The 20994-nt window shown below is 54.3% G+C and overlaps 1 protein-coding gene across 1 annotated transcript in view; it reads right to left on the bottom strand.

Annotated features, from left to right (window-relative positions):
- The window catches only part of POPDC2 (popeye domain containing 2), a 47191-nt gene extending 30906 nt beyond the window's left edge, over window positions 1-16285 (bottom strand). Inside the window, exon 1 of the mRNA XM_063956867.1 lies at window positions 16225-16285. The gene's annotated coding sequence lies outside the window, so the exon portion shown is untranslated. The remainder of the gene's footprint in view (window positions 1-16224) is intronic.
- Window positions 16286-20994: the final 4709 nt, after the last annotated feature.

Raw genomic sequence — 20994 nt, 5'->3', positions numbered from 1 at the left:
ATTTATCCTTTATGTCATCTGAGATAGTGACTCCTAGATCCCTTTCCTCCTCAGTAGTTCCAGTATAGTGCCATTAATACTATATTTATCCTTTATGTCACCTGAAATAGTGACTCCTAGATCCCTTTCCTCCTCAGTAGTTTCCAGTATAGTGCCATTAATACTATATTTAGCCTTTATGTCACCTGAAATAGTGACTCCTAGATCCCTTTCCTCCTCAGTAGTTTCCAGTATAGTGCCATTAATACTATATCTATCCTTTATGTCACCTGAGATAGTGACTCCTAGATCCCTTTCCTCCTCAGTAGTTTCCAGTATAGCGCCATTAATACTATATTTATCCTTTATGTCATCTGAGATAGTGACTCCTAGATCCCTTTCCTCCTCAGTAGTTTCCAGTATAGTGCCATTAATACTATATTTATCCTTTATGTCATCTGAGATAGTGACTCCTAGATCCCTTTCCTCCTCAGTAGTTTCCAGTATAGTGCCATTAATACTATATTAATCCTTTATGTCACCTGAAATAGTGACTCCTAGATCCTTTTCCTCCTCAGTAGTTTCCAGTATAGCGCCATTAATACTATATTTATCCTTTATGTCATCTGAGATAGTGACTCCTAGATCCCTTTCCTCCTCAGTAGTTTCCAGTATAGTGCCATTAATACTATATTTATCCTTTATGTCATCTGAGATAGTGACTCCTAGATCCCTTTCCTCCTCAGTAGTTTCCAGTATAGTGCCATTAATACTATATTTATCCTTTATGTCACCTGAGATAGTGACTCCTAGATCCCTTTCCTCCTCAGTAGTTTCCAGTATAGCGCCATTAATACTATATTTATCCTTTATGTCATCTGAGATAGTGACTCATAGATCCCTTTCCTCCTCAGTAGTTTCCAATATAGCGCCATTAATACTATATTTATCCTTTATGTCATCTGAGATAGTGACTCCTAGATCCCTTTCCTCCTCAGTAGTTTCCAGTATAGCGCCATTAATACTATATTTATCCTTTATGTCATCTGAGATAGTGACTCCTAGATCCCTTTCCTCCTCAGTAGTTTCCAGTATAGTGCCATTAATACTATATTAATCCTTTATGTCACCTGAAATAGTGACTCCTAGATCCTTTTCCTCCTCAGTAGTTTCCAGTATAGCGCCATTAATACTATATTTATCCTTTATGTCATCTGAGATAGTGACTCCTAGATCCCTTTCCCCCTCAGTAGTTTCCAGTATAGTGCCATTAATACTATATTAATCCTTTATGTCACCTGAAATAGTGACTCCTAGATCCCTCTCCCCCTCAGTAGTTCCAGTATATTGCCATTAATACTATATTTATCCTTTATGTCATCTGAGATAGTGACTCCTAGATCCCTCTCCTCCTCAGTAGTTTCCAGTATAGTGCCATTAATACTATATTTATCCTTTATGTCACCTGAAATAGTGACTCCTAGATCCCTCTCCTCCTCAGTAGGTTCCAGTATAGCGCCATTAAAGGGATCTAGGAGTCACTATTTCAGGTGACATAAAGGATAAATATAGTATTAATGGTGCTATACTGGAAACCTTTAAGCCTTTTGATCTCTGTAATGCCGCGATCACTGGCACTGGAAACCTTTAAGCCTTTTGATCTCTGTAATGCCGCGATCACCGGCATTACAATACAGGGGGCGTGGCTATGATGACGCGATTCCGCAAGAATTGCGTCATCGTCTGCCCGGACCGCCCACTTTACACACAAAGTGGGCGGACGGGCAGGGGGGACCCCGTCAAATCGGGAGACTTGCCTGCTCTTCCGGGGGGCCGGGAGGGTCACCCGATTTTCGGGAGCCTCCCGGCCATTCCGGGAGAGTAGGCAAGTATGGTTGGGAGGTATGAAGAAGGGCAGTGGTAGATGGTATGCAAAATGTGCACCATGCAGGAAGTCAGTGGGAGATGACTTACTGATGAGCCATAGTGAGTGACGTAAGGGAGAACAGTGGTAGATGGCATGCAGGAAGGGCCTTGGTTAGTGACATGTAGGGAGGGCAGTGAGAGGTGCCGTGCAGGCTGGATGATGGTTAGTGCAGGGAAGGCAGTGGTACATGGCATGCAGGAAGGGCCTTGGTTAGTGACATGTAGGGAGGGCAGTGAGAGGTGCCGTGCTGGCTGGATGATGGTTAGTGCAGGGAAAGTAGTGGGAGATGGCATGCAGGGAAGGGCCTTGTTTAGTGACATGTAGGGAGGGCAGTGAGAGGTGCCGTGCAGGCTGGATGATGGTTAGTGCAGGGAAGGCAGTGGTAGATGGCATGCAGGGAAGGGCCTTGTTTAGTGACATGTAGGGAGGACAGTGAGAGGTGCCGTGCAGGATGGATGATTGTTAGTGCAGGGAAAGTAGTGGGAGATGGCATGCAGGAAGAGCCTTGCCTAGAGACATGTAGGGAGGGCAGTGAGAGGTGGCGTGCAGGATGGATGATGGTTAGTGCAGGGATAGTAGTGGTAGATGGCATGCAGGAAGCGCCTTGGTTAGTGACATGTAGGGAGGGCAGTGAGAGGTGCCTTGCAGCCTGGATGATGGTTAGTGCAGGGAAGGCAGTGGGAGATGGCATGCAGGAAGGGCCTTGGTTAGTGACATGTAGGTAGGGCAGTGAGAGGTGCCGTGCAGGATGGATGATGGTTAGTGCAGGGAAGGCAGTGGTAGATGGCATGCAGGAAGGGCCTTGGTTAGTGACATGTAGGGAGGGCAGTGAGAGGTGGCGTGCAGGATGGATGATGGTTAGTGCAGGGAAAGTAGTGGGAGATGGCATGCAGGAAGGACCTTGGTTAGTGACATGTAGGGAGGGCAGTGAGAGGTGACGTGCAGGATGGATGATGGTTAGTGCAGGGAAAGTAGTGGTAGATGGCATGCAGGAAGGACCTTGGTTAGTGACATGTAGGGAGGGCAGTGAGAGGTGCCTTGCAGGATGGATGATGGTTAGTGCAGGGAAGGCAGTGGTAGATGGCCTGCAGGAAGGACCTTGGTTAGTGACATGTAGGGAGGGCAGTGAGAGGTGCCGTGCAGGATGGATGATGGTTAGTGGAGGGAAGGCAATGGTAGATGGCATGCAGGAAAAGCCTTGGTTAGTGACATGTAGGGAGGGCAGAGAGAGGTGCCGTGCAGCCTGGATGATGGTTAGTGCAGGGAAAGTAGTGGGAGATGGCATGCAGGAAGGGCCTTGGTTAGTGACATGTCGGGAGGACAGTGAGAGGTGCTGTGCAGGATGGATGATGGTTAGTGCAGGGAAAGTAGTGGGAGATGGCATGCAGGAAGGACCTTGGTTAGTGACATGTAGGGAGGGCAGTGAGAGGTGCATGCAGGCTGGATAATGGTTAGTGCAGGGAAAGTAGTGGTAGATGCCATGCAGGAAGAGCCTTGGTTAGTGACATGTAGGGAGGGCAGTGAGAGGTGGCATGCAGGCTGGATGATGGTTAGTGCAGGGAAGGCAACGGTAGATGGCATGCAGGAAGCGCCTTGGTTAGTGACATGTAGGGAGGGCAGTGAGAGGTGCCGTGCAGGATGGATGATGGTTAGTGCAGGGAAAGCAGTGGTAGATGGCATGCAGGAAGGGCCTTAGTTAGTGACATGTCGGGAGGACAGTGAGAGGTGCTGTGCAGGATGGATGATGGTTAGTGCAGGGAAAGTAGTGGGAGATGGCATGCAGGAAGGACCTTGGTTAGTGACATGTAGGGAGGGCAGTGAGAGGTGCCGTGCAGGATGGATGATGGTTAGTTCAGGGAAAGTAGTGGTAGATGGTATGCAGGAAGGGCCTTGGTTAGTGACATGTAGGGAGGGCAGTGAGAGGTGCCGTGCAGGATGGATGATGGTTAGTGCAGGGAAACTAGTGGGAGATGGCATGCAGGAAGGGCCTTGATTAGTGACATGTAGGGAGGGCAGTGAGAGGTGGCATGCAGGATGGATGATGGTTAGTGCAGGGAAGGCAGTGGTAGATGGCATGCAGGAAGGGCCTTGGTTAGTAACATGTAGGGAGGATATGCGTTTAAAATACCGCCTGTCAGGATCCCGGCGATCACAATACTGACGCCGCAATCCTGACAGGGGTACAATCCCGTCGGCGGAATACCGGCGATGTAGTTGATTCTCCCCGACACCCATAGAGGGAGAATAGAACCTGTGGAGAGCGAAGCGAGCCACCGTGCCTGCAAGGGGCCTCGATGCGCTCACCCCACTGCTGGCATCCTGGCGGGAGGGCGGGATGCCGCAGTCGGTCTATGCCGGGATCCCATACCGATCCCTGTTGCCCGGCGTACTTTCTACCCAAACCACAACAGACAGGCCCCGGCTCTCTCCCCAGCGGCATCTCCCAACCATTAGGGCACAGGGGATCATCCTGCCTTGTGGTGGTTCTCGGCAAAGACCAGAGGGTCCTGTAGACCCTGCCCGTGCCAATCCTGGTTTGACGACACCTCATAAGCCCTGAATGTGAGAAAGGACAGGACCTGGCCGCACATGAATAGCTGGGATGGGCGTCATGTCAGCTCCAATCCACTGGAGAGGGATCAGAATATCCCCCTCCTGCTGCTTCTTAGAGGTAACAGTATAATGTCATCTGAAGATGGCGTTATCTGACCGATACAACTGTAATAAGGAATTTCCAGATGTTTTAAAGGACAGAATTGATTTGATAGGCTCCTGAAAGTAAATGGCAATACCCAATCTCTGACAGCACCGGGAGCTCGCCCTACCGAGGCAGAGAGGGTCAGTCACAGCAAGTAACCACCATCTCATTACGGTGATCTCGCCCGCCTGACAGTGGTGGGAGTCTAGGTGCAGAGCAGCGGGCAGGCATAGCTGCATCTGTGCTCTGTAAGTAACCTCCAGTGTGTGCTGCGTCCAGCAGGCGACAGAGGGGAAACGTTCTGCAAATAGCCGTCCTATCTGCTGCCGGCCACATCAGGTGTGAGAGACACAGCGCAGAGCTGTCACACACAGAGCAGCCCGATAGGGTAATCTCTTGTGTGACAAGGGCAGCGCTGCAAGGTGTGCGAGCTGCAGGCGCTAAACGTACAACCACCACAAATAAGAGATCATTCCCGGGAAAACAACCCGCAGGCTGCACAGAGAAGTGAGCAGTACGCAGAGGGAGTAGCGTACATAATATATTGCGTGCATCTGGACTGCGCACGCCCAGACTGCGTACATATGTCAGAGTAGGCCTCATTCTGCACGTATCAAACCTACGACCGGAGAGGTGTAACGGCGCTGGGAAGGAGCGCTGTCATCTACTACAGCTATGCAGAGGAATTATGCGCACCTGTCTGTGGGGCTTATTGATCAATTATCAGGTCCTAGACCCCGTCTTTATCATTTCTGAACATCCCGACAGCGGCATCCTGACCGCCAGAATACCGGCAGCGGGACAAGAGCAAAGGGTCCCATAGCGGGACAAGCTGCGCTCGTCACAGGATCTATTCCCACACTTTGGGTGTCGTGGACACTCATGAGTGGGAGTAACCCCTGTGTGCCAGGATTCCGGCTGTCAGCATTTTCAGCGGCCAGGATTCCAGCGTCGGTATCCTGACCGCCAGCAATGAACTGCATCCCCTATTTACAGCAATCAGAAATGAAGATCCGGGAGGATGTATTAATAATCTCATGCAGGGACAGGAAAGTGCAGTAATCGCTACTGCAAGCACTTTACATTTCTTTCAGGAAGTTGCAGCGCTACACCGCACGTGCGGCCACTACAGATCCCTCTCCTGGTATATAAGCTACAGCGCACGTGCGGCCACTACAGATCCCTCTCCCGGTCTATAAGCTACAGCGCACGTGCGGCCACTAAAGATCCCTCTCCCGGTCTATAGGCTACAGCGCACGTGCGGCCACTACAGATCCCTCTCCCGGTCTATAAGCTACAGCGCACGTGCGGCCACTACAGATCCCTCTCCCGGTCTATAGGTTACAGCGCACGTGCGGCCACTACTGATACCTCTCCCGGTCTATAAGCTACAGCGCACGTGCGGCCACTACAGATCCCTCTCCCGGTCTATAGGTTACAGCGCACGTGCGGCCACTACAGATCCCTCTCCCGGTCTATAGGTTACAGCGCACGTGCGGCCACTACAGATCCCTCTCCCGGTCTATAAGCTACAGCGCACGTGCGGCCACTACAGATCCCTCTCCCGGTCTATAGGTTACAGCGCACGTGCGGCCACTACTGATACCTCTCCCGGTCTATAAGCTACAGCGCACGTGCGGCCACTACAGATCCCTCTCCCGGTCTATAAGCTACAGCGCACGTGCGGCCACTACAGATCCCTCTCCCGGTCTATAGGTTACAGCGCACGTGCGGCCACTACTGATACCTCTCCCGGTCTATAAGCTACAGCGCACGTGCGGCCACTACAGATCCCTCTCCCGGTCTATAGGTTACAGCGCACGTGCGGCCACTACAGATCCCTCTCCCGGTCTATAGGTTACAGCGCACGTGCGGCTACTACAGATCCCTCTCCCGGTCTATAAGCTACAGCGCAAGTGCGGCCACTACAGATCCCTCTCCCGGTCTATAAGCTACAGCGCACGTGCGGCCACTACAGATCCCTCTCCCGGTCTATAGGTTACAGCGCACGTGCGGCCACTACTGATACCTCTCCCGGTCTATAAGCTACAGCGCACGTGCGGCCACTACAGATCCCTCTCCCGGTCTATAGGTTACAGCGCACGTGCGGCCACTACAGATCCCTCTCCCGGTCTATAGGTTACAGCGCACGTGCGGCCACTACAGATCCCTCTCCCAGTCTATAAGCTACAGCGCACGTGTGGCCACTACAGATCCCTCTCCCGGTCTATAGGTTACAGCGCACGTGCGGCCACTACAGATCCCTCTCCCGGTCTATAGGTTACAGCGCACGTGCGGCCACTACAGATCCCTCTCCCAGTCTATAAGCTACAGCGCACGTGCGGCCACTACAGATCCCTCTCCCGGTCTATAGGTTACAGCGCACGTGCGGCCACTACAGATACCTCTCCCAGTCTATAAGCTACAGCGCACGTGCGGCCACTACAGATCCCTCTCCCGGTCTACAGGTTACAGCGCACGTGCGGCCACTACAGATCCCTCTCTTGGTCTATAGGCTACAGCGCACGTGCGGCCACTACAGATCCCTCTCCCGGTCTATAGGCTACAGCAGACGTGCGGCCACTACAGATCCATCTCCCGGTCTATAGGTTACAGCGCACGTGCGGCCACTACAGATCCCTCTCCCGGTCTATAGGCTACAGCGCACGTGCGGCCACTACAGATCCCTCTCCCGGTCTATAGGCTACAGCGCACGTGCGGCCACTACAGATCCCTCTCCCGGTCTATAGGTTACAGCGCACGTGCGGCCACTACAGATCCCTCTCCCGGTCTATAGGTTACAGCGCACGTGCGGCCACTACAGATCCCTCTCCCGGTCTATAGGTTACAGCGCACGTGCGGCCACTACAGATCCCTCTCCCGGTCTATAGGCTACACCGCACGTGCAGCCACTACAGATCCCTCTCCAGGTCTATAGGCTACATCACACGTGTGGCCACTACAGATCCCTCTCCCGGTATGTAGGTTACACCGCACGTGCGGCCACTACAGATCCCTCTCCCGGTCTATAACTACAGCGCACGTGTGGCCACTACAGATCCCTCTCCCGGTCTATAGGTTACAGCGCATGTGCGGACACTACAGATCCCTCTCCCAGTCTATAGGTTACTGCACACGATGCGGCTACTACAGATCCCTCTCCTGGTACATAGGTTACAGCGCACGTGCGGCCACTACAGATCCCTCTCCCGGTCTATAGGTTACTGCACACGATGCGGCTACTACAGATCCCTCTCCCGGTCTATAGGTTACAGCGCATGTGCGGCTACTACAGATCCCTCTCCTGGTCTATAGGCTACAGCGCACGTGTGGCCACTACAGATCCCTCTCCCGGTCTATAACTACAGCGCACGTGTGGCCACTACAGATCCCTCTCCCGGTCTATAGGCTACAGCGCACGTGTGGCCACTACAGATCCCTCTCCCGGTCTATAACTACAGCGCACGTGTGGCCACTACAGATCCCTCTCCCGGTCTATAGGCTACAGCGCACGTGTGGCCACTACAGATCCCTCTCCCGGTCTATAACTACAGCGCACGTGTGGCCACTACAGATCCCTCTCCCGGTCTATAGGCTACAGCGCACGTGTGGCCACTACAGATCCCTCTCCCGGTCTATAACTACAGCGCACGTGCGGCCCCTACAGATCCCTCTCCCGGTCTATAGGCTACAGCGCACGTGTGGCCACTACAGATCCCTCTCCCGGTCTATAGGCTACAGCGCACGTGTGGCCACTACAGATCCCTCTCCCGGTCTATAGGCTACAGCGCACGTGTGGCCACTACAGATCCCTCTCCCGGTCTATAACTACAGCGCACGTGCGGCCCCTACAGATCCCTCTCCTGGTATATAGGTTACAGCGCACGTGTGGCCACTACAGATCCCTCTCCCGGTCTATAGGCTACAGCGCACGTGCGGCTACTACAGATCCCTCTCCTGGTCTATAGGCTACAGCGCACGTGCAGCCACTACAGATCCCTCTCCCGGTCTATAACTACAGCGCACGTGCGGCCACTACAGATCCCTCTCCTGGAATATAGGTTACAGCGCACGTGTGGCCACTGCAGATCCCTCTCCCGGTATATAGGTTACAGCGCATGTGCGGACACTACAGATCCCTCTCCCGGTCTATAGGTTACTGCACACGATGCGGCTACTACAGATCCCTCTCCTGGTCTATAGGTTACAGCGCACGTGCGGCTACTACAGATCCCTCTCCCGGTCTATAGGCTACAGCGCACGTGCGGCCACTACAGATCCCTCTCCCGGTCTATAGGCTACAGCGCACGTGCGGCCACTACAGATCCCTCTCCCGGTCTATAAGCTACAGCGCACGTGCGGCCACTACAGATCCCTCTCCCGGTATGTAGGTTAATGCACACGTGCGGCCACTACAGATCCCTCTCCCGGTCTATAAGCTACAGCGCACGTGCGGCCACTACAGATCCCTCTCCCGGTATGTAGGTTAATGCACACGTGCGGCCACTACAGATCCCTCTCCTGGTCTATAGGCTACAGCGCACGTGCGGCCACTACAGATCCTTCTCCTGGTATATAGGCTACAGCGCACGAGCGGCCACTACAGATCCCTCTCCCGGTCTATAGGCTACAGCGCACGTGCGGCCACTACAGATCCCTCTCCCGGTCTATAGGCTACAGCGCACGTGCGGCCACTACAGATCCATCTCCCGGTCTATAGGTTACAGCGCACGTGCGGCCACTACAGATCCCTCTCCCGGTCTATAGGCTACAGCGCACGTGCGACCACTACAGATCCCTCTCCCGGTCTATAGGCTACAGCGCAAGTGTGGCCACTACAGATCCCTCTCCCGGTCTATAGGCTACAGCACACGTGTGGCCACTACAGATCCCTCTCCTGGTCTATAACTACAGCGCACGTGCAACCACTACAGATCCCTCTCCCGGTCTATAGGCTACAACGCATGGGCGGCCACTACAGATCCCTCTCCCGGTCTATAACTACAGCGCACGTGCAGCCACTACAGATCCCTCTCCCGGTCTATAGGCTACAGCGCATGGGTGGCCACTACAGATCCCTCTCCCGGTCTATAACTACAGCGCACGTGCAGCCACTACAGATCCCTCTCCCGGTCTATAGGCTACAATGCATGGGTGGCCACTACAGATCCCTCTCCCGGTCTATAACTACAGCGCACGTGCAGCCACTACAGATCCCTCTCCCGGTATATAGGCTACAGCGCACGTGCGGCCACTACAGATCCCTCTCCTGGTATATAGGTTACAGCGCACGTGTGGCCACTACAGATCCCTCTCCCGGTATATAGGTTACTGCACACGATGCGGCTACTACAGATCCCTCTCCCGGTCTATAGGTTACAGCGCACGTACGGCTACTACAGATCCCTCTCCTGGTCTATAGGCTACAGCGCACGTGCGGCTACTACAGATCCCTCTCCCGGTCTATAGGCTACAGCACACGTGCAGCCACTACAGATCCCTCTCCAGGTCTATAGGCTACATCGCACGTGCGGCCACTACAGATCCCTCTCCCGGTCTATAACTACAGCGCACGTGCGGCCACTACAGATCCCTCTCCCAGTATATAGGCTACAGCGCACGTGCAGCTACTACAGATCCCTCTCCCGGTCTATAACTACAGCGCACGTGCAGCCACTACAGATCCTTCTCCCGGTCTATAAGCTACAGCGCACGTGCGGCCACTACAGATCCCTCTCCCGGTATGTAGGTTAATGCACACGTGCGGCCACTACAGATCCCTCTCCTGGTCTATAGGCTACAGCGCACGTGCGGCCACTACAGATCCCTCTCCCGGTATATAGGCTACAGCGCACGAGCGGCCACTACAGATCCCTCTCCCGGTCTATAGGCTACAGCGCACGTGCGGCCACTACAGATCCCTCTCCCGGTCTATAGGCTACAGCGCACGTGCGGCCACTACAGATCCATCTCCCGGTCTATAGGTTACAGCGCACGTGCGGCCACTACAGATCCCTCTCCCGGTCTATAGGCTACAGCGCACGTGTGGCCACTACAGATCCCTCTCCCGGTCTATAGGCTACAGCGCACGTGTGGCCACTACAGATCCCTCTCCCGGTCTATAGGCTACAGCGCACGTGTGGCCACTACAGATCCCTCTCCCGGTCTATAGGCTACAGCGCACGTGTGGCCACTACAGATCCCTCTCCCGGTCTATAGGCTACAGCACACGTGTGGCCACTACAGATCCCTCTCCTGGTCTATAACTACAGCGCACGTGCAGCCACTACAGATCCCTCTCCCGGTCTATAGGCTACAGCGCATGGGTGACCACTACAGATCCCTCTCCCGGTCTGTAGGCTACAGCGCACGTGCGGCCACTACAGATCCCTCTCCCGGTATATAGGCTACAGCGCACGTGCGGCCACTACAGATCCCTCTCCTGGTATATAGGTTACAGCGCACGTGTGGCCACTACAGATCCCTCTCCCGGTATATAGGTTACTGCACACAATGCGGCTACTACAGATCCCTCTCCCGGTCTATAGGTTACAGCGCACGTACGGCTACTACAGATCCCTCTCCTGGTCTATAGGCTACATCGCACGTGCGGCCACTACAGATCCCTCTCCCGGTCTATAACTACAGCGCACGTGCGGCCACTACAGATCCCTCTTCCGGTCTATAGGCTACAGCACACATGCAGCTACTACAGATCCCTCTCCCGGTCTATAAGCTACAGCGCACGTGCAGCCACTACAGATCCTTCTCCCGGTCTATAGGCTACATTGCACGTGCGACCACTACAGATCCCTCTCCTGGTATATAGGCTACAGCACACATGCAGCTACTACAGATCCCTCTCCCGGTCTATAGGCTACATTGCACGTGCGACCACTACAGATCCCTCTCCTGGTATATAGGCTACAGCACACATGCAGCTACTACAGATCCCTCTTCCGGTCTATAGGCTACAGCACACATGCAGCTACTACAGATCCCTCTCCCGGTCTATAACTACAGCGCACGTGCAGCCACTACAGATCCTTCTCCCGGTCTATAGGCTACATTGCACGTGCGACCACTACAGATCCCTCTCCTGGTATATAGGCTACAGCACACATGCAGCTACTACAGATCCCTCTCCCGGTCTATAGGCTACATTGCACGTGCGACCACTACAGATCCCTCTCCTGGTATATAGGCTACAGCGCACGTGCAGCCACTACAGATCCTTCTCCCGGTCTATAGGCTACATTGCACGTGCGACCACTACAGATCCCTCTCCTGGTATATAGGCTACAGCACACATGCGGCCACTACAGATCCCTCTCCCGGTCTATAGGTTACAGCGCACGTACGGCTACTACAGATCCCTCTCCTGGTCTATAGGCTACAGCGCACGTGCAGCCACTACAGATCCCTCTCCTGGTCTATAGGCTACAGCGCACGTGCGGCTACTACAGATCCCTCTCCCGGTCTATAGGCTACAGCGCACGTGCAGCCACTACAGATCCCTCTCCCGGTCTATAGGCCACAGCACACGTGCAGCCACTACAGATCCCTCTCCAGGTCTATAGGCTACATCGCACGTGCGGCCACTACAGATCCCTCTCCCGGTCTATAACTACAGCGCACGTGCGGCCACTACAGATCCCTCTCCCAGTATATAGGCTACAGCGCACGTGCAGCCACTGCAGATCCCTCTCCCAGTCTATAGGCTACAGCGCATGTGCAGCCACTACAGATCCCTCTCCCGGTCTATAGGCTACAGCACACATGCAGCTACTACAGATCCTTCTCCCGGTCTATAACTACAGCGCACGTGCGGCCACTACAGATCCCTCTCCCGGTATATAGGCTACAGCGCACGTGCAGCTACTACAGATCCCTCTCCCGGTCTATAGGCTACAGCACACATGCAGCTACTACAGATCCCTCTCCCGGTCTATAGGCTACAGCGCACGTGCGGCCCCTACAGATCCTTCTCCCGGTCTATAGGCTACAGCGCACGTGCAGCCACTACAGATCCTTCTCCCGGTCTATAGGCTACATTGCACGTGCGACCACTACAGATCCCTCTCCTGGTATATAGGCTACAGCACACATGCGGCCACTACAGATCCCTCTCCCGGTCTATAGGTTACAGCGCACGTACGGCTACTACAGATCCCTCTCCTGGTCTATAGGCTACAGCGCACGTGCAGCCACTACAGATCCCTCTCCCGGTCTATAGGTTACAGCGCACGTACGGCTACTACAGATCCCTCTCCCGGTCTATAGGCTACAGCGCACGTGCAGCCACTACAGATCCCTCTCCCGGTCTATAGGCCACAGCACACGTGCAGCCACTACAGATCCCTCTCCAGGTCTATAGGCTACATCGCACGTGCGGCCACTACAGATCCCTCTCCCGGTCTATAACTACAGCGCACGTGCGGCCACTACAGATCCCTCTCCCAGTATATAGGCTACAGCGCACGTGCAGCCACTGCAGATCCCTCTCCCAGTCTATAGGCTACAGCGCATGTGCAGCCACTACAGATCCCTCTCCCGGTCTATAGGCTACAGCACACATGCAGCTACTACAGATCCTTCTCCCGGTCTATAACTACAGCGCACGTGCGGCCACTACAGATCCCTCTCCCGGTATATAGGCTACAGCGCACGTGCAGCTACTACAGATCCCTCTCCCGGTCTATAGGCTACAGCACACATGCAGCTACTACAGATCCCTCTCCCGGTCTATAGGCTACAGCGCACGTGCGGCCCCTACAGATCCTTCTCCCGGTCTATAGGCTACATCGCACGTGCGACCACTACAGATCCCTCTCCTGGTATATAGGCTACAGCGCACGTGCGGCCCCTACAGATCCTTCTCCCGGTCTATAGGCTACAGCGCACGTGCGCCCCCTACAGATCCCTCTCCCGCTATATAGGCTACTTTGCACGCGTACTTCCTACGGGTCCCTGGGGGTGATTCAGATCTGATTGCTGGGCTGCTAATTTTGCTGTCCTGCGATCAGATAGTCGCCGCCCCAGGGGGAGTGTCATTTCGCTGTGCAAGTGTGCGATCCTATGTGTACGCTGTGCAAGTGTGCGATCCTATGTGTACGCTGTGCAAGTGTGCGATCCTATGTGTATGCTGTGCAAGTGTGCGATCCTATGTGTATGCTGTGCAAGTGTGCGATCCTATGTGTATGCTGTGCAAGTGTGCGATCCTATGTGTATGCTGTGCAAGTGTGCGATCCTATGTGTATGCTGTGCAAGTGTGCGATCCTATGTGTATGCTGTGCAAGTGTGCGATCCTATGTGTATGCTGTGCAAGTGTGCGATCCTATGTGTATGCTGTGCAAGTGTGCGATCCTATGTGTATGCTGTGCAAGTGTGCGATCCTATGTGTATGCTGTGCTAAAATATACCTCAGTCAGCGGTCAGCTGCAAAACCGTCCGCAACTCACTCACCATCGAATGATGTTTCCAGTGTGTGCGCAGCCCAGGACTTACTCCTACAGTGTGATGAGAACAGGCTCATCGGGGCCGGAGCCGACGTCACACACCCGCCCTGACAACGCCTGGACACGCCTGCGTTGTTCCGGACATTCCCTGAAAACGGTCAGTTACCTCCCCCAAACGCCCGCTTCCTGTCAATCACCTTGCGAACAGACGTGTGATCTAAATTTTCGCACCAGTCCGTCGCTGTTTGGCGACGCGCCTGCGCATTGTGGTGCATGCGCAGTCGTTCGATAATGGCGTGCTGTGTGAAAACGCACAGCAGCGATCAGGTCTGAATCGGTCCCCATATCCTAGTATATTGGCTACTGTGCACGCACGGTTCCTACGGATCACTCTCCCGGTAACCTCCGACCCATAGGCTACAGCGGCTGGCACCATCTGAGGTTGGAGTTCGATGCTGGGGCCGAGCTTCACATTCCGGAAGCTTGGTAAATTCGCCAATGGAGCGGCTGGAAATGGAGGGACTGCAGCCAAAACCTCCGATATCTGCTGCGGCCCCTGGTACATACATGCTGAGGACACATATTAACTGCGGGTACATTACAAATATTAATTGGTAAATAGACCCCTGTATCTATTGCACCTGCCATCGGCAGCTTGATAGATTGCCCCCTATGGGCCTGTTTCGGAGCAGTTGGCCGATGCTAGGCAGACGCAGGCGTGTTACGGACAGCGACTGCATCCCATGACGCACAACCGCACACAGTACGCCGCACTCAGACGGAGAAACTGTACCTGTCACAAGGTGGTGCCCAAAGACTCACAGACATGGATTTGCACCTCCGCAAGACGCTGCAAGTGGACGTCTCACTATTCACTAAATCATCCGCGGCATTAGTATAAAGACGCAGCGGCGGCACAAGACGAAACCACGTGCGACGCAGAATCAGGCCCTATACATGGTGGTTACTGCAAGGAGCCGTCTCATGATCTCAGGAATCCACAGGTGGGACACTGAGAACAAAACACTATTGCTACAATGAATCCTATTTCTCCTTGAATGAATCGCACATCTCACTGCCCTCCCGCAGAATAAATAGATTATATCTACCACTTTATATTTGTTCTTATTTGTGCAATAGGATAATAACTGGCAGCATAGAGCAGCCTTCCAGTGCCACACATGCGCCAGGCCCCGCGCCAAGCAGGGCAGACAGGGGGCCTGCGCAGCAACACCCTGAATAGCTTTCGCCGCTGGGGCAGAATAGCGCTCGCTGCCATGGTGATCACGTGTTGTTAAACGACAGTGAAATGTTCCTTTCACTTCTACTAAGAGTTCCTGTAATAAATAGGCCCCTGGATATATACTGGATATATACTGTATCACACGCAGTACCGCTGGTAGGAAGGGGGGGGGGGGGGGGGAGTCTGATGCTTCAGCATGTAATATATAATACAGGGAGGTGCGATCTGTGCTCCAGCCCCTATCAGTCATTTCCCACACAGGGCGTATAGATGTGGGACAGGAGAGGGGCCGGTGTGGATAATATTTCCTGGGGGTAGCAGCTCCGTGACCCCCATCCTGCCAACAATGAGATTTACACTGGATGCCAGGATCCCTGGCACCCAGCCCACAGCTAATGGAGTAACAGATTAACCGTTTGCTGCCAGGCGTCTTTACCCCAGAGTAGGAAATCAGCCTGGCATTTCCGACACAGTGCAAGGATATTAGATTGTAAGCTCACGGGTCTCAAACCCTATAAAGTTAGACACTGGCTGCCCTGGACGAAGGCTAAAAATACTCGGATATACAAGTGACATCAGCTGCGTCTCACTTACACACATGGCAGCGAGATGACAGACTGTAACCGAGAGTGTTCATCAGCAGAGGGGAACAATAGGTGCCGCCAGCCATTGTGCAGCGTTCTGAGCCGCTCAGTGACTATATAAACACTCGTAGAACACACTATAATAACATGCTCAGGTGCACGGTAAGTCAGCGGCACTCCTGCTGGAGGGGGGGGGCATTGTCCCTGGTGGGGAACGGCGACATCCCCAAGAGCTGAGCTCCAACTTTTCATAACTTTATGCCAACATGGAAATGTTCAGATGCCAAGTGCAGGAGAGAAGACTGCAATTACCCACAGCAGGTCTGACCACTTACCTGGGGAAGGTGGGTGGCCGAGGGGGTCTACAGGCACATTCCGGGGTTCCTCTGCACACTTACTGTCCGTCTCCTGAACATTTTACTCTCTACAGGAGCGGCGGCGAGAGGCGTGTGTATCACTGCCTGAAACACAGGCTGGGGTTTATTTACACTGTGTAATAAATAATTCAAGTGCCCCGTAGGGACACAGACTATAAACAGAGGATCTGTGGGAGGCAGGTGCTGGCTGAAAGCACTCCGAAAGCAGTAATGTGCCATCCGGCAGGTGAGAGGCTCCACAGGAAGGTAGGTGTACTCTATGGGGGGGGGGGGTTCAGTGCCAGGACATGGGAGGAGTACACACTGGTGTCAGGATCAGATTTACTGCAGTTTGAAAATTTCAATGGACGTCATCAACGATATGGCTAGAGAGAGGCTTGTGGGGGCCAATGCAGTATGGCTGAGGTACAGGTGTTATGCTATGGCGGAGGACCAGTGACAGGTGCTGGAATATGGATGATGTAGTGGACCAGTAGCACGTACAGGTAGGTAGGGGTTCAAAGGACTGTAGGTGGGAGTAGTGTGGGAAAACAGGGTATAAGGATGAGCTGTAGGTGGGATCGAGGCAGGTGGGAACCACGAGGTGGTGCAGAGGAAGCAGTGCAGGCAGATGACCCTGAGGAGATGCAGGAGGAACAGGCAGGGGACCACAAAGTGATGCAGGAGGATTCAGTACAGCCAAGGGACCACGAGGTGATGCGGGTGGAAGCAGTACAGATAGGGGACCACAAACTGATGCACAAACTGATGCAGGAGGAACAGGCAGGAGACCACAAAGTTATGCAGTTAGCAGTACATATGCAGGAGGAAGCAGTACAGGCAGAGGACCACAAAGTGACGCCAGAAGCAGTACAGGCAGGAGACCATAAGGTGATGCAGGAGGAAGCAGTACAGGCAGAGGACCGCAAAGTGATGCCAGAAGCAGTACAGGCAGGAGACCATGAGGTGATGCAGGAGGAAGCAGTACAGGCAGAGGACCGCGAAGTGATGCCAGAAGCGGTACAGGCAGGAGACCATAAGGTGATGCAGGAGGAAGCAGTACAGGCAGAGGCCCACGGAGTGATGCCAGAAGCGGTACAGGCAGGAGACCATGAGGTGATGCAGGAGGAAGCAGTACAGGCAGAGGCCCACGGAGTGATGCCAGAAGCGGTACAGGCAGGAGACCATGAGGTGATGCAGGAGGAAGCAGTACAGGCAGAGGACCGCGAAGTGATGCCAGAAGCAGTACAGGCAGGAGACCATGAGGTGATGCAGGAGGAAGCAGTACAGGCAGAGGCCCACGGAGTGATGCCAGAAGCGGTACAGGCAGGAGACCATGAGGTGATGCAGGAGGAAGCAGTACAGGCAGAGGCCCACGGAGTGATGCCAGAAGCGGTACAGGCAGGAGACCATGAGGTGATGCAGGAGGAAGCAGTACAGGCAGAGGCCCACGGAGTGATGCCAGAAGCGGTACAGGCAGGAGACCATGAGGTGATGCAGGAGGAAGCAGTACAGGCAGAGGCCCACGGAGTGATGCCAGAAGCGGTACAGGCAGGAGACCATGAGGTGATGCAGGAGGAAGCAGTACAGGCAGAGGACCACAAAGTGACGCCAGAAGCAGTACAGGCAGGAGACCATAAGGTGATGCAGAAGGAAGCAGTACAGGCAGAGGACCGCAAAGTGATGCCAGAAGCAGTACAGGCAGGAGACCATGAGGTGATGCAGGAGGAAGCAGTACAGGCAGAGGACCGCGAAGTGATGCCAGAAGCGGTACAGGCAGGAGACCATAAGGTGATGCAGGAGGAAGCAGTACAGGCAGAGGCCCACGGAGTGATGCCAGAAGCGGTACAGGCAGGAGACCATGAGGTGATGCAGGAGGAAGCAGTACAGGCAGAGGCCCACGGAGTGATGCCAGAAGCGGTACAGGCAGGAGACCATGAGGTGATGCAGGAGGAAGCAGTACAGGCAGAGGACCGCGAAGTGATGCCAGAAGCAGTACAGGCAGGAGACCATGAGGTGATGCAGGAGGAAGCAGTACAGGCAGAGGCCCACGGAGTGATGCCAGAAGCGGTACAGGCAGGAGACCATGAGGTGATGCAGGAGGAAGCAGTACAGGCAGAGGCCCACGGAGTGATGCCAGAAGCGGTACAGGCAGGAGACCATGAGGTGATGCAGGAGGAAGCAGTACAGGCAGAGGCCCACGGAGTGATGCCAGAAGCGGTACAGGCAGGAGACCATGAGGTGATGCAGGGGGAAGCAGTACAGGCAGAGGCCCACGGAGTGATGCCAGAAGCGTTACAGGCAGGAGACCATGAGGTGATGCAGGAGGAAGCAGTACAGGCAGAGGACCGCGAAGTGATGCCAGAAGCGGTACAGGCAGGAGACCATAAGGTGATGCAGGAGGAAGCAGTACAGGCAGAGGCCCACGGAGTGATGCCAGAAGCGGTACAGGCAGGAGACCATGAGGTGATGCAGGAGGAAGCAGTACAGGCAGAGGACCGCGAAGTGATGCCAGAAGTGGTACAGGCAGGAGACCATGAAGTGATGCAGGAGGAAGCAGTACAGGCAGAGGACCGCGAAGTGATGCCAGAAGCGGTACAGGCAGGAGACCATAAGGTGATGCAGGAGGAAGCAGTACAGGCAGAGGCCCACAGAGTGATGCCAGAAGCGGTACAGGCAGGAGACCATGAGGTGATGCAGGAGGAAGCAGTACAGGCAGAGGACCGCGAAGTGATGCCAGAAGCAGTACAGGCAGGAGACCATGAGGTGATGCAGGAGGAAGCAGTACAGGCAGAGGCCCACGGAGTGATGCCAGAAGCGGTACAGGCAGGAGACCATGAGGTGATGCAGGAGGAAGCAGTACAGGCAGAGGCCCACGGAGTGATGCCAGAAGCGGTACAGGCAGGAGACCATGAGGTGATGCAGGAGGAAGCAGTACAGGCAGAGGCCCACGGAGTGATGCCAGAAGCGGTACAGGCAGGAGACCATGAGGTGATGCAGGAGGAAGCAGTACAGGCAGAGGCCCACGGAGTGATGCCAGAAGCGGTACAGGCAGGAGACCATGAGGTGATGCAGGAGGAAGCAGTACAGGCAGAGGCCCACGGAGTGATGCCAGAAGCGGTACAGGCAGGAGACCATGAGGTGATGCAGGGGGAAGCAGTACAGGCAGAGGCCCACGGAGTGATGCCAGAAGCGTTACAGGCAGGAGACCATGAGGTGATGCAGGAGGAAGCAGTACAGGCAGAGGACCGCGAAGTGATGCCAGAAGCGGTACAGGCAGGAGACCATAAGGTGATGCAGGAGGAAGCAGTACAGGCAGAGGCCCACGGAGTGATGCCAGAAGCGGTACAGGCAGGAGACCATGAGGTGATGCAGGAGGAAGCAGTACAGGCAGAGGACCGCGAAGTGATGCCAGAAGTGGTACAGGCAGGAGACCATGAAGTGATGCAGGAGGAAGCAGTACAGGCAGAGGACCGCGAAGTGATGCCAGAAGCAGTACAGGCAGGAGACCATGAAGTGATGCCGGAGGAAGCAGTACAGGCAGAAGACCACGAAGTGATGCCAGAAGCGGTACAGCAGGAGACAATAAGGTGATGCAGGAAGAGTACAGGCAGGAGACCACAATGTGATGCAGGAGGAATCAGTACAGACAGAGGACCATGAGGTGATGCAGGAGGAAGCAGTACAGGCAGAGGACCATGAGGTGATGCAGGAGGAATCAGTACAGACAGAGGACCATGAGGTGATGCAGGAGGAATCAGTACAGACAGAGGACCATGAGGTGATGCAGGAGGAAGCAGTACAGACAGAGGACCATGAGGTGATGCAGGAGGAAGCAGTACAGGCAGAGGACCATGAGGTGATGCAGGAAGAGTACAGGCAGAGGACCATGAGGTGATGCAGGTGGAAGCAGTACAGGCAAAGGACCAGATGGTGATGCAGGATGAAGCAGTACAGGCAGGAGACCATGAGTGATGCATGAGGAAGCAGTACAGACAGAGAAGCACGAGGTGATGTAGGATGAGTACAGGCAGAGGACCACGAGGTGGTGCAGGATGAAGCAGTACAGATAAAGGACCAGATGGTGATGCAGGATGAAGCAGTACAGGCAGAGGACCACGAGGTGGTGCAGGATGAAGCAGTACAGATAAAGGACCAGATGGTGATGCAGGAGGAAGCAGTACAGGCAGAGGACCACGAGGTGATGCAGGAGGAAGCAGTACAGGCAGAGGACCATGAGGTGATGCAGGAGGAAGCAGTACAGGCAGAGGACCATGAGGTGATGCAGGAAGAGTACAGGCAGAGGACCATGAGGTGATGCAGGTGGAAGCAGTACAGGCAAAGGACCAGATGGTGATGCAGGATGAAGCAGTACAGGCAGGAGACCATGAGTGATGCATGAGGAAGCAGTACAGACAGAGAAGCACGAGGTGATGTAGGATGAGTACAGGCAGAGGACCACGAGGTGGTGCAGGATGAAGCAGTACAGATAAAGGACCAGATGGTGATGCAGGAGGAAGCAGTACAGGCAGAGGACCACGAAGTGATGCAGGATGAAGCAGTACAGGTAAAGGAACAGATGGTGATGCAGGAGGTCAGAGATGCAGAGTTACTATAGGGAACCAGACTCCCAGCAGGGATTCCCAGTGAAGCTCTGCACACAGGAGGTAAAGGGGTCAGTGTTAGGTGCAATTATAAAGTGACCAGTTTCACCTTTTCCCCGACAGTCACAATCTCTAAACAAAACAC

This window comes from Pseudophryne corroboree, chromosome 2, assembly GCF_028390025.1.
Source record: "Pseudophryne corroboree isolate aPseCor3 chromosome 2, aPseCor3.hap2, whole genome shotgun sequence".
Lineage (NCBI taxonomy): Eukaryota > Metazoa > Chordata > Amphibia > Anura > Myobatrachidae > Pseudophryne > Pseudophryne corroboree.
The sequence above is the reverse complement of the archived record's forward strand: the minus strand, read 5'-3'. Positions and strand labels throughout refer to the sequence as shown.